Here is a 14,249-nt window from a genome sequence, read left to right on the forward strand (position 1 = left end):
TCCCCAAGACCGTCCCTCTCATTATAATCTTGTTCCTCTAGCCCTCTACCAATGAAAACAGAACTCAGGAGGGCTGTGCATGGTCCCCCTGGGCCCTGTTTTGGCAACACCAGCCTCCTGTAGCCCTTTGCCGGTGAAAACTGCACCTGCCCTAACCCTAACCCTCCTAAGCTCTGTTTTCTCTGGCAGGGGCACGATGAGCTGTTCCTTCACTGTTTCCAGAGTGGCCCCGTGGGTCATATCTAAGCACCTATGGGTTGCCTTGAATTTTACATCCCCACCTTAACATATCCTACATCGGACTGCTTCAGGCAGCAATCCAGAAGCTCTGGTTGGTACAAAATGTAGGATGAGGATTATTGTGAAGACTGTCCTGTCCTGTCAATATAAAATTATACCTAAACTGAAGTTGCTATATTGATTGCCAGTAGACCAACTTGAAGTATTGGTCATTGTTGTGGCCCCGACTCCCGAGCCTATGCTGTCAGAGGAAGAGGACCTGGAAGATGAGGGGGAGGAACTGGCAATTCCTTCCTCCCCAGGACCTTCCTCCCTGCCAATGCCTGCCTCCCTGGTAATGCCTCAGGTTCCATCAGGCAACCAAGAGGAACAGCCTGGGATGAATCAGGAGGAGGGCATGTCAGAGCAGCCCCTGACAGGGAGTGAGGAGGAGGAGTCTTGGCTCGACCCCAAGCAGCGTTGTAGGGAGAAGCGTGAGCAGCAACGTAGGAAGTGCAGGAGGGTCAGAGAGTGAGCTACGTCACTGAGCCACACCCCACAGGGGATAAAAGTGGGTGTGCTTTCTCCTTAAACTTTGTACGGGACAAAGTTTAACTTACTTTAGACTTTATTCGTGACTATGTTGGAAGAACGATTATTTTGTGGATTGCCTTGTGCTTTGTGAAGTAAAAGACCCATTTCCCTCTCTGTGAGTAAGACTTTGATTTACAATTACTGCCAGCTCAGACTTGGCAGGCAGGATGTAGTGGGATGCCAAGAATGTTATCAGTTACAGAGGATTTGCTCTGCGAAGTTCGAGCCAGCTTGCCTGTCGGTGTTTGTGTGTGTATATAATCCCTTACCTTTTGGGGGAAGGGGAAGGGGAGACAGAACAGGTCATTACGTTTAAAACTCTAAATTGTGTAGCAGCAATATGCAGCAAGCAATCCTTTGTCAGAATTGAATCTACCCAACTGGTCCTGTGATCAAGATTGAACCTGCTGAAAATTCCCTAAATGAGGTTTGTAGGACACTGAGGAAAAAGAAAAGCTTTTCAGTAATAGCCTTACTCTATGGAATACTGTATTCTAAAAAATATTTTTAATACCCAATTTTCTAAAGTCAGTGTAGAGCTTACTGTTATTGTTTTTTATCATTGCTTTCTATGTTTATGTTTGCCTTTAATTCTATTCTGAGGGGTTTTTTCTCTTTGTTTCATGCTGCATATTATCCAGAATTCTTTTAGATTGGGATGGACCATAAATATGCTAAAATAAAGAAATGCACGCTGGTATTTCCTGCAGGTCTTCCCATTCTGTACAGCCTTCTGGAACTTAGGTCTTGAATTTAGGTTTTTAGTCTTTGCAGCTTCTGCCATGGATAACATCAAGAGTAAATTCTGCTTTTTTATAGTAAAGATCATACTGTGGGGGAAAAATGCCTTTAATGCTGACACAAGTCAAGAACAGGATTAGAACCTTTCCCATTAACTCAAATCTTTTAGAGTTTTAAAGTTTTTTGAAGTTTCTTTTGGTAAGTTTTAAAGTCAAATTTAGAGGTATTAAACAAGTTTATTATATATGTCTTTTTATAAACTGGCAGAAGCATTGGAAGTCCTGGCATATGTATTCATTACACAAACAAACATTAGCAACTTCCATCAAATTTCTCCTGGATCCAGCATCGGTACTAAATAACTATGAACCCTTAGTGCCATGGAGACTGTGGCTTTTATGAGCTCCAACTGATCAATCAGTTGCATACCTGTTTAAAATACAGAGTTTGATAAACTTCAGGTTGGGTTATTAAAATTGTCTGTTTCTGATGCAGCCACTGAAAATTACAGCTGAGTCAGAATATTATACCATAAAACACAAGTTGTATTTTTAGCCATTACAATATCATCCCCATACCGAAGTAGTTTCTTTAATAAACTAATTTCAGATTATCACTTTAGTATACACAACTCTATTAGCATACAATTAGGCTGCAGAACAATGTATTCATTTATAGAGTGCTCTACATATCCTGTGCAGATTCCACCATGGATGCAAGCTACCCCAACAAGTAAGTTTGCTTTTCTTGTTGAAGCCTCTACTATGGATGAAATTTTCTGTAGAGTTAACATCAACTCTTTTCCTTATTACACTTATCTTTTTAACATTTTTTAAAAAATTGATTTCTACAAGAAGGAAACAAAATTATTGTGACTACTAACTGAAATAAGTGTACATTAAATAATGATGCATAGTATTAGGGATCTCTTATGTGGTCCTGAAATCCAGGATAAAATATATTCAAATATTATAATGTTTGGGACATGATTTAGCAATATATGTATGGTTTGTATGTAGAGAGTCCCATATACAAATCCAAAATTCGATTTTGGATTATAAGGATGATCCAATCATCCTTCTTTCCATGTTCCAGTGTCCACCAGTCTTTGCAGTCACAATATCTATTGTTCTTTTAGTTAGTTGTTAGTGTTGATTAAGAGGTAGAGTTTTCACAACATCCTCACTTCCAATCTGTGATAAGTATTTTATAATTATGGTGAGAGTACAAAATAATTTTATCTGATGCAAGTTAGCTTTCTATATTTTTCTCCTACTGCAGTATAACATAATATTCATGTGTATTTGCTGCCGATCTTTTCAACATTTGCAGAAAGTAATTGCTGAAAATGAATTCCAGTAGGCAAAGAATACTCTAGAAGACTTTTTTTTTAGGCAAGACAAATAGAGAACTTGCCTAATAAAGAGTAAAAATGGTGTGCTCTTTCTTCCTTGACATGGGTGACTTTTGGTTTTTGGAAGCAATTTCTGTCTACCTGAGCTTTAATTTTTAAAAGTTAAGATCAAAGAAGTTTGTTAAAATAATGTTGCCCCCGCCCAAACCCCATAAATGTAACTATAGTGACATACTTGTAAAGCAGCAGGTATATACCCATAAACAGTTAATAGCTTCTTTAAGTGATTCTAAAATAGGATTTCATATAGTGATACACAGAGAGTTGCTGTTCATATGCTGTAGTTCAAATGGTACCTGTTTATGCTTTATTGTCTAAAATCACCCCATGAATTTGCAGTGTGTGATCATTGTCTATAGAAGTGTGGTTTGGCACATTATGGATGTGATGAACTCTAACGGCATGAACTGATGACTATCTGAAAATTCATTAATTCTGGTCCATAAAATTCTGTGGACACCATTGGCATCACAATTCCAGAACCCAAACTCAGCACGTTTAGTAACCTTTGCAGTCATTATTTGACTATGCAGAAGATTCTGATTAAACGTAAAGAGCTATTAAATACCACTGGGATGCAGACCTTTTGTTGGTCTTGGGAACAAGTTTATTTCTCATTTAATTAAATGGCAGGATACCTATGGACTTCATGAACTGGTATATCATGCCCCAGAGGACTAATTTTCTAACTCACAAAACCAACAAAATCATTTTTGCAAAAAGATTGCATATAAGGATTTGCAAACCTTGTCCTTTTCTTATTTCCAGTTGCCTCAATACTTGACTCTAATATATGTCTAGTAGATTAGGTTTCAAGTCTTCATACTGCAGATCCAAAATATCCTTCCCACAATAGTTTTAATACCAAATAATCGTCTACCAAAATGTTAGTGATACGTATATATGTATCAGTAACATTTTGGTAGAATATTTTTTACTTTTTATTATATTGTTAGCCACCCAGGATCACCGTATCAGTGAAATGGACAGGGTAGAAATTTAATAAATAAATGAATAAAAATTATTGGCTTTACCATCAAGTCTCTAGTTAAGTTATTATAAAAAGTGGGTTCTATAGGAGCTATAACCGGATTAGAGATCACAAACTGCTTAAAACAATTTACTGGGTGATATTGAAAGGGTCCATGGTGAAACAAAAATACTTTTTTGCTCTCAAGTAGACATGATAATGAGCATAAGTGTTTGATCAGATTAAATTTTCCTCCAAGGTCCTTTTAGTTATTTCCTGGATGCTATATTGCTCTCCATTAAAAAAAAAAAATGTGTAACAAGGAACTGATTTCCAGAAAATGTCCAGAAGCTATTGTGTGAATGGCTTTAGTTACTTCTTTAAGTCCACCAGAAAGCCAACTCACTGATGAGATTGACAACTATACTAACTGGAAAGAAAAAATCTCCAGTTGTCTGAACCACCCAGCTTACAGAGACACACTATTGTAGTAGATTCCCTCAATCTTTGCAGAGGGTTGTAAGCTTAAATCTCCCATTGTAAACTTAAGTCTCAATAGGAATTTTTCTGATAAGAAGGTAGTAATCCTTCACTTTTAGATCTCCATCCCTCTATCCAGTAGAAAAATCAAATCCAGTGTGATTTCTCATATTTGGTAAGCTAGTGACAATTTGTGGCTGATCAAGGGAATTATGATGAAGTCTTGAGCTGATCCAACTAAGGCAAAGATGTAGTCTCCCAGAACACCAATTCTATGACCACTTTTCTAACTTTAGTAGGAAGGCTGTTAGACGGTCCATTCTAAGCACTCAGCATAGATGCAAATACTCAAGATAGTTACTTGAATAAAATACCATAGCCATTTCTCCAATGTTAAAGTTTATTCTTAGAAAATGAACAAATACAGGTGAAACTCGAAAAATTAGAATATCGTGCAAAAGTTCATTTATTTCAGTAATGCAACTTAAAAGGTGAAACTAATACTGTATATACTCGAGTATAAGCCTAGTTTTTCAGCCCATTTTTTGTGCTGAAAAAATCCCCCTCGGCTTATACTCGAGTCAGATTCCCTCTGAAAAAAAATGGTGTGGAGTCGCGCCTCCGGCGGCAGCGACTCCCAACAGCCAGCCGGGAAGGGAAAGGCAAAAGCGCTTTGCCTTTCCTTTCCCGATGCGGCGGGACTGGGGCCGCGCCGGCGGTAGTGACTCCTGACTCAGGGGGCCTCCGAGGGAGGGGAAGAGAGTGACTCCTGCCTCCCGCTGTCATCATCATCTTCTTCTTTTGGGTTAGTGAATCAATTAAACCTTTCATGATAGTGAGATCGTTTCCCAAATTAATTATTTTTATTTTTGAAATTTACCAGTAGCTGCTGCATTTCCCACCCTCGGCTTATACTCGAGTCAATAAGTTTTCCCAGTTTTTTGTGTAAAATTAGGTGCCTCGGCTTATATTCGGGTCGACTTATACTCGAGTATATACGGTATATGAGATAGACTCATTACATGCAAAGCAAGATAGTTCAAGCCATGATTTGTAATAATTGTGATGAGTATGGCTTACAGCTCATGAAAACCCCAAATCCACAATCTCAGAAAATTAGAATATTACATGCAATCAATAAAACAAGGATTGTACATAGAACAATATTGGACCTCTGAAAAGTAGAAGCATGCATATGTATTCAGCACGTGGTTTGGGCCCCTTTTGCAGCAATTACTGCCTCAATGCGGCGTGGCATGGAAGCTATCAGTCTGTGGCACTGCTGAGGTGTTATGGAAGACCAGGATGCTTCAATAGCGGCCTTCAGCTCTTCTGCATTGTTCGGTCTCATGTCTCTCATCTTTCTCTTGGCAATACTCCATAGATTCTCTATGGGGTTCAGGTCAGACAAGTTTGCTGGCCAATCAAGCACAGTAATCCCACAGTCATTGAACCAGGTTTTGGTGCTTTTGGCAGTGTGAGCAGGTGCCAAGTCCTGTTGGAAAATGAAGTCAGCATCCCCATAAAGCTTGTCTGCAGAAGGAAGCATGAAGTGCTCCAAAATCTCCCAGTAGACGGCTGCGTTGACCCTGGACTTAATGAAGCACAGTGGAACAACACCAGCAGATGACATGGCTCCCCATATCAACACAGACTGTGGAAACTTCACACTGGACTTCAAGCATCTTGCAGTGTGTGCCTCTCCATTCCTCCTCCAGACTCTGGGTCCTTGGTTTCCAAATAAGATGCAAAAGTTGCTTTCATCAGAAAAGATGACTTTGGACTACTGAGCAACAGACCAGTTCTGTTTTTCTTTAGCCCAGGTAAGATGCCTCTGACATCGTTTGTTATTCAGGAGCGGCTTGACAAGAGGAATACGACATTTGAAGCCCATGTCCAGAATCTGTCTGTGTGTGGTGGTTCTTGTTGCACTGACTCCAGCCTTTGTCCACTCCTTGTGAAAGTCCCCAACACTTTTGAATGGCCTTTTCCTGACAATTCTCTCCAGGCTGCGGTCATCCCTGCTGCTTGTGCACCTTTTTCTTCCACACTTTTCCCTTCCACATAACTTTCTATTAATGTGCTTTGATACAGCACTTTGGGAACATCCAACTTCTTTTGCAATTACCTTTTGAGGCTTTCCCTCCTTATGGAGGATATCAGTGATGGTTTTCTGCACAACTGTCAGGTCAGCAGTCTTTCCCATTATTGTGATTCCTACTGAACCAGACTGAGAGCTCATTTAAAGGCTCAGGAACCCTTTGCAGGTGTTGTGGTTTAATTAGCTGCTTAGAGTGGGACACTTTGAGCCTAGAATATTGAACTTTTTCACAATATTCTAATTTTCTGAGATTGTGGATTTGTAAGCCATAATCATCTCAATTATGACACATCATGGCTTGAACTATCTTGCTTTGCATGTAATGAGTCTATCTCATATATTAGGTTCACCTTTTAAGTTTCATTACTGAAATAAATGAACTTTTGCACGATGTTGTAATTTTTCGAGTTTCACCTGTATACCTACAACTGTGAGTTTAAAATCAGAAATTAACTTTTCTCTCTTCACCCTGCCTTTCTGAATTCTTACCAAGAAGGAACATAAACTTTGAAGAAGCAAGTTAGTAAAAGTTGAGAGACATATCTGAAAATATCATAGCTAGCCTTGCCCTCCCCAAAAAACCCCAACTGTATCACTGATCAAATCAATCTAGAGTTCTTAGTTGAGGCACAAATGTCCAGGTTCAAATTATCATTTTTGGACACATTATGCACATGTTCCTTTGAGATCCATAATGCTTGAAAATGTGGGAGGAAAGAAAAGAGGACAACTAGCAACAAGATAAATGGATTTGATTATAGCAGCAATATGTGTACTTTTGGGAGACCTGACATACCAGGTCAGGATAGATCATCCAGGAGATAGTCTGAGTGGTTGTTAATGACTTGATGGCACATAATCAGTATGATTACTCCCCATGTACATAGCTTATTTAAAGACACATAGAAACTTTGACATCTGTGTTTGAATGTCTAAACGTCTAAAGCCTCCAGTTATGTACACTTATAAGAATTACAAAATAACCTCTGCTGATAATTTTCACTGAGGAAGTACAAATTCTACCACATGATAACAAGAAATTAATATATAATTCCAATAAAGTCCATCATACACCCAAAGAAGGTTGTGCTTCAAGTATTCTACTCTGGTTAATATTGGGAACACAGGAGCACTTGCTTCAAGTGCTGCAAGCAGATTTCAGGCATATTAGCCAAAATCCCAGGAAGAAGACTGCACGTTTTCATTAGTATACCACTGAGTTTTCTGGAGAGACAAGTAAAAAAGAAAGAAAGACTGTTTGCACTTAGCAATGGCAACAAGATTCTTCTGAAAGTCAATATCACCATCAGCTACTCTAGGAAGACTCAACAATTTATCACAAGACTATTTTGAAATTTATAATATACAAGGCTAAAGTGGCAATAAAAATCCTACAGTGATGTATCCACGTTAAAGAAAAGAAAAATGGTATTAAAGATAGTGAAACAGAAAACATATATTACTTTATTAAGAGCTCACATCAATAGCTCCTATCTGACATCCATCTAGAATTCATTGTGCACCCCTCTCTCTCTAGTGATCACCACAACAACCTTTCAACATCTTCCAAAACAAAAATTGAGGAGAATCTGAACTAAGATTGAAGTGAAACCTCCATGCACCCAGTGTCCTTGATTTTAATGTCTGTAGATGGTAGAGATAGAATAGAATAGAATAGAATAGAATAGAATAGAATAGAATAGAATAGAATAGAATAGAATAGAATAGAATAGAATAGAATAGAATTTTTTATTGGTCAAGTGTGATTGGACACACAAGGAATTTGTCTTGGTGCAAATGCTTTCAGTGTACATAAAAGAAAAGATACATTCATCAAGAATCATCAGGTACAACACTTAATAATAATTATAGGGTACAATAAGCAATCAAATCATACTAGGAAACAGTCAATATAAATTGTAAGGATACAAGCGACAAAGTTACAGTCATGTAGTCACAAGTGGGGGGGGTGCGATAAGGAGTGATAAGAAGATTAATAGTAATAGTAGTGCAGATTTTATAAATAGTTGAACAGTGTTGAGAGAATTATTTGTTTAACAGAGTGATGGCATTCGGGAAAAAAGAGTTTTTGTGTGTAGTTGTTCTGGTGTGCAGTGCTCTATAGCATTTTGAGGGTAGGAATTGAAACAGTTTATGTCCAGGATGTGAGGGGGGGTCTGTAAATATTTTCACAGCCCTCTTTTTGACTCGTACAGTATACAGGTCCTCGATTGAAGGCAGATTGGTAGTAATTGTTTTTTCTGCAGTCCTAATTACTCTCTGGAATCTGTGTCTGTCTTATTGGGTTGCAGAACTAAACCAGACAGTTATAGAGGTGCAGATGACAGACTCAATAATTCAGCAGTACATATTGATATTCCATGCTTACTTGATAGCAATTTTATTGAAATTACACTTTGAGAACACTTTATTTTTTTAAGGTTGAGTTAGGTTTGCTCATATCCTGTTTCTTACTGACAAAAAAGATTTCTGTGAGAGAACTCCCATTTCTGATTTTCAAAGACTAATCATCAGTGGTGCCTTTCCTATATAACCTTTGGATTGATAATCATCATTCTCCATAAATTTTTCCAATCCTCCATTAAGTATGTTTTAATTTGGTGGCCATCACTACATCTTGTGAAAGTTTAACTATACACTGGACGAGGGATATTTCCTCTCGTCTACTCTGATAAATTTATCATTAACTGTTATTAAAAGTTCTATTATTATGAAAGATAAAATGAATGTTTCTGCCAGCAACATTCTCTATATCAAAAAAGATGCAATTAAGTTTTTTGTAATTTACACACTTGGGATTTCATTTCTCTAGTCTAAGCTTTTTCCTCCCTCTGACAAGCAGAGAAACATAGCTAGAATTCATTCTATGGTTCTAACTTCCAACTAGTCTTAATCCACATGTGAATATTTTAAAGATGACTATTGATTATATAGTATCGTTTATACTGTATACAGCATTATTTATTGAATTAATTCCATAACAACATGACACATAATATAATCTTAAAGGTGAAAACCTAAAGAAAAAAATATATATCATTTTTCTGAACACCAAAGTTATTTTGTTTTTCAAAGCTTACTCCCAGGCAATCAGACAAATGTTTAGGGACAACATTGCAGAAGAAAATAACTATATGATTCTATCAGTCAAAAAATACACACTATATAACAATATATGTTCTTGGCATAGTCAAATATAGCTGACATCACTTCTGTGCATTTCTATTTGTCCTTAAATCAAAATATTTTTGTTTACATAAAATTCAGTGACTCCATATCCAAAACATCTATATATGGGAGTGGATCCATACTTGACCACAGTAAAAGAGTAAACCAATTGAAATTGATGAGACTAAAATTTATCATACCTAATCTATTGATGTCACTGATTTTAATAAAAAGGCAACATATTATGCATCCAACCTAATGTTGCATAGAATACGTTTTTTAAAAATAATGCAACCATCCCAGTTATTATTCCCTAAGAGAGGCAACCAAGTTACTGAGTCTTCTGTTACCCTTTGATAAAAACACACAAGATGCTACCTGAAATTGAAACTGGCCATTTAGTTCTAGCATCACCTATTTGGTATTGCAGTAGCTATTTAGAATGGTTTCTAGGCTTGTCCTCCCATCATTTGCATGCACCGTGTATGGCATGTCAAAGATATGATACACAATTACTCTTCTAGAAACTAAGAGCCTTGTAGTAATTAAGATGCTGCTAAATATGATCCACCTTTCTTTGGAAAACATATTGGATCTGTTAATTTGTAATTGCAGGAGATAACTCTGCTTTAACAATATTTTTTATATCAGAATAAAAAGACAGCATAGAGCATTGTTATCAGGTTAATAACAAATCTAATGTATAGTTTCCCAGTTGATAATCAATATCACAGCAACAGCCAACAATAACAATGTACTCTGTATCCAATATGATAGATATGTACTGGGCTATTTGCTCTCTGTAATGATGACTATTACAGCTACAATGATATATAATGGGTTTTGGGAGAGCTTTATGTCAACTGAAAACTGCTGCTTTTTAAATTAAATATCTGCATGCTGCAGTCTCTGATGAAACGACTCACTAAATCCTTTAAAATTGTATTTACTTCTTATTTGCAAATTCATCTAATGCTGCGTATTATTTAAAGAAGCATATCATATGAGCACTATCTTATCAAGATTTATTTCACTAGCCTGTCGATGTTAAATCTATCCTCACCTCAGCAATTCCTGGATATTTTATATGCATCAAAAAATAATTACAGCAACATACTAATATTGCTAATGCATTTAATGTGGCATGCTTAGGAACAGTGTTACTACTATTACTCCAATCTTGTTATCTTAGGTGCAAAAAAAGGAGATACATTTCTGCAGAAAAGTATACAAGATATATTGAATCAAGAGATGAATTTTAAATAAATCCCTTAAGAGGTCTCAGGCATAATGAACTTAATGAAAATTAACACAGTGTGAAACAGAGCAGAAATGAATTCATGGACAGCATAAATCAATGCTCATACCCAAAGTCCAGACAAGCTTGTATTATAATTTTAAAAACAATTATACTAAAAGGTCTTAATAATGAAAAAAGCAATAAAGCTATTATAGCTATCCTCTGGAGTTTTCCACTCTACCTTGTTATGGAATTGTTAAAACAAAATACAAACATTGCTTTCTGGGCCAGATGACCCAGACATATGTTATTAAAGCAGAAATGCAAATTCAATGCACCCAAGGAATCTTTAAGAATACATACCACCATTACTCGAGTTGCTACAATTCATTTATCAGCACAGAAAATAGCAAGTCCTCTTCTATCTCTGGTGGCTTTTAAAGCAACTGCGAACATGCAATTTGTAGCTAGTTAACCTGATTGTTTTCTCATTTGGGGAATGGATTTTTTGTGACAAGCTCTCTGGATTAATTAGAAACACAATTTTCCCACTTACCTCTGACTTTGACTGGTTTCTTTCAGTAAACGTTATGCAATGTCACAATTTATAAGCTACTTTGAGAATTGCTCCATGCCCCATTTCCCATAGGTAATGAGGACAGTTTCCCGTTTCCCATAGGTAATGAGGACAGTTTTATTTTTTAAAATAAATCTTTTATACTTATAGGACACAGAACATTTCTCTTTGTGTGTATTTCCACCTTGGTCTTTCTAATGATGCTGTCTTCAGTTTGTGCCAATTATAGTTTTTTCTGAACTACATATGCAGTTCATGTAGCTCCATAAACAACATTTTTAAGAAATGGTTAAATGGTATTATGAGTTTATTCAATGTGAAACCCTACATCCCTCCAAAACTAGATACTCAGCTGCAGGCATTACACATACAGGCACACACTCAAATAAGCGAGATTTCTGCATGAATTCTTCTTACCCATAACAAAATAACCAAGTAAGCAAATAATGATAGAGCAGAAGGAAGACAAAACAGTCTGTCTGTCTGTCTGTCTGTGAATTCAAGAACTGCTGCATGTTCCTATGAAATACAGACCCAAGCAAATTATGAAAAGGAGAGCAACAAATCCCCATGTTACTAAGAAAAATAAACAGTTTAAATCAGCTCAACTTTGGAGAAATGTAGAATTTGAGGAAGAAAAGATAGCAGTCCCAGTTCTGAGCAAGCTGACGAGTCTTTATTTTGTCAGTCAGAAAATAAATCTGTCAGATTTCTGGAAAGAAAAAAAAAGATAATTATCGTATCATATCATCATATTTGAGGTAGCCCAAAACAAAGAATAATGAGAAAGTATATGACAGCCAGATAATCTCTGTTTCAATATCATTTCTGAAACATCCTTTTCAAGCTACAGTATTCTGCAAATAGGCAACGTGGAAGAAGACAGGCATAATTCCTATCTTCCCTCCTTTGAGTATTGATAGGAAATGTCCATGGGAAGCATGCATATTGCCTTAAATAAGACGAAAATTTTACATAAGAAATCTTGATTGAACAATACTCCTGATCTTAAGGGCTGTAACCACATTCCATCATAGTGAGATACAGATCCCTGACACCCTGCACATATTTACTTTTGAATTTTACTTTTTCATAATTAGTACAAAATACTTCTCACTTGTTCCACAAGTTACATATTTAGAAATGCTCAAGAGTCAAACACTAAAGGTAATATGAAATCATATCAGTGCTTTGCAAGCAGGGGATTATTCTGCTGAGTGTTTTGGTTACATCCTATGTTTAAGCTTGTATTTGTCTTGAATGTTGAATCTTTCACTAGCTTCCCTCTGTCCTGTGCTACAATATTCTCATTCAGATAGTGAAATGTGTTATTGTTTTCAGGAAATTCAAAAGAGTGCTAAGCAGAGAGCATCAAGGCTAATCTCAGAAAGGGCAGATGCAAGGTTTTTCATAATGAGAACTCTAAGCAAGTATACAAGAATAAAAATAACTGGTCAGAGAGCAGCACTACTCAGAACCATGTAGGGTTTCTAATAGGTAAATTAAATAAGACTCAACAGGGTGCTATTGTGGCACAAAAGGGCAATGTCATTTTACAGCAAATTAACAGGACAAGAGCATAGTTTCTTTACATTGTAGGAGATAATAAGGGTTGTTTTACTCAACCCTTGGAGACATTGTTTTCGGCAATTATCAACACTCCCATTTAAGAAGTATTAAAACATAGCTCAAGAGGTAAGCTGCAGAGAATACAAAGATTCCAGAGAGCAAGGACTTTAAAAATGGGACAGAAAGATCAATTTCATCAGTTGCTGCTATATGGGTTATATGCTGTGATTTCTGTTGTTATCCTCCTATTGTTATTCATGATAAATAGGCCTCTAAATAGGCATTTGGAAACAAACAAAAAAGTGGGTATAAGGTCACTATGTAGAACCTTAAGGAATGAAACATAAAGACAATTTTTATATATAAAAACACTACATACCATTTTCCTATCCTATCACAATCTGGGTTTCTAACAACCTTAAAGCTAGGGGGCATGCATAAGCGCACCAACGTGCCTACCGTCCCTGTCCTATTGTTTCTCTTATTCTTTTATTTTTCTTATATGTACCCATTTCATGTATTCACAACTATGTATACATTTATACTTATTATCTTGTAAACAATTGGCAAATCAAATAAATAAATAAATAAAATACTTCCCCTAGAACAGAACTCTGCTTCTAATCTCTACTTTGGAATTATCTGCAGTAGTTATGTATTGAGGAAGCGTTGGACTTTATTAATTTAAATATTTTTGTCTGTGTTTGGATGTTTGTCTCCTGTACCCTTTTCTTCCCTTTCAACAGTATTTTTCCATCTCCTTTCCACTAGGTTGAACACTTATAAATCCTCAGGCAATTCTATCTATTAAGACATCTTATTGAGAGGAGACACAAAAGAAGGAACAAAGCATTTAGGTTACTACTATTGATTTCGTAATAACATTATGACAGCTAATAGCTGTATCTCTTGTAACTCTAAAGTTTATTTCTAGTTGTATTGACTACAATGGCTGAGCAAACAGAAGTAACTTGCTTGAGTTTTTCTTACAGTGCTGACAAAAGCTTGTTTATGAATAGCCTGAGGTCACTCAGAAAGTTCTGATAAATATAAGGAGTAAATGCTAGTTGCTGTTGAAAAACAATTAATTTTGTCTACTTTTTCACTATGTCCAATCACTTTGATCCCTTAAATACTATTGCTGTTCTTGACTCT

The 14,249-nt window shown here is 36.5% G+C and overlaps 1 long non-coding RNA gene across 2 annotated transcripts in view; it reads left to right on the top strand.

The window, feature by feature from the left end:
* The first annotated feature begins 769 nt into the window (after positions 1 to 769).
* LOC113414441 (uncharacterized) overlaps positions 770 to 14,249 on the top strand; it is a 101,473-nt gene continuing 87,993 nt past the window's right edge. Inside the window, exon 1 of one of the 2 annotated variants that reach the window (XR_015747363.1) lies at positions 770 to 928. This is a non-coding gene — a long non-coding RNA (uncharacterized LOC113414441). Of the gene's footprint in view, positions 929 to 1,105; positions 1,241 to 14,249 lie in introns of those variants that run through there. The other variant, XR_015747362.1, reaches the window with a different exon arrangement.

Source organism: Notechis scutatus, chromosome 2 (assembly GCF_049901735.1).
Source record: "Notechis scutatus isolate UNSWTSFEM ecotype Mainland chromosome 2, rNotScu1.2, whole genome shotgun sequence".
Taxonomy (NCBI): domain Eukaryota; kingdom Metazoa; phylum Chordata; class Lepidosauria; order Squamata; family Elapidae; genus Notechis; species Notechis scutatus.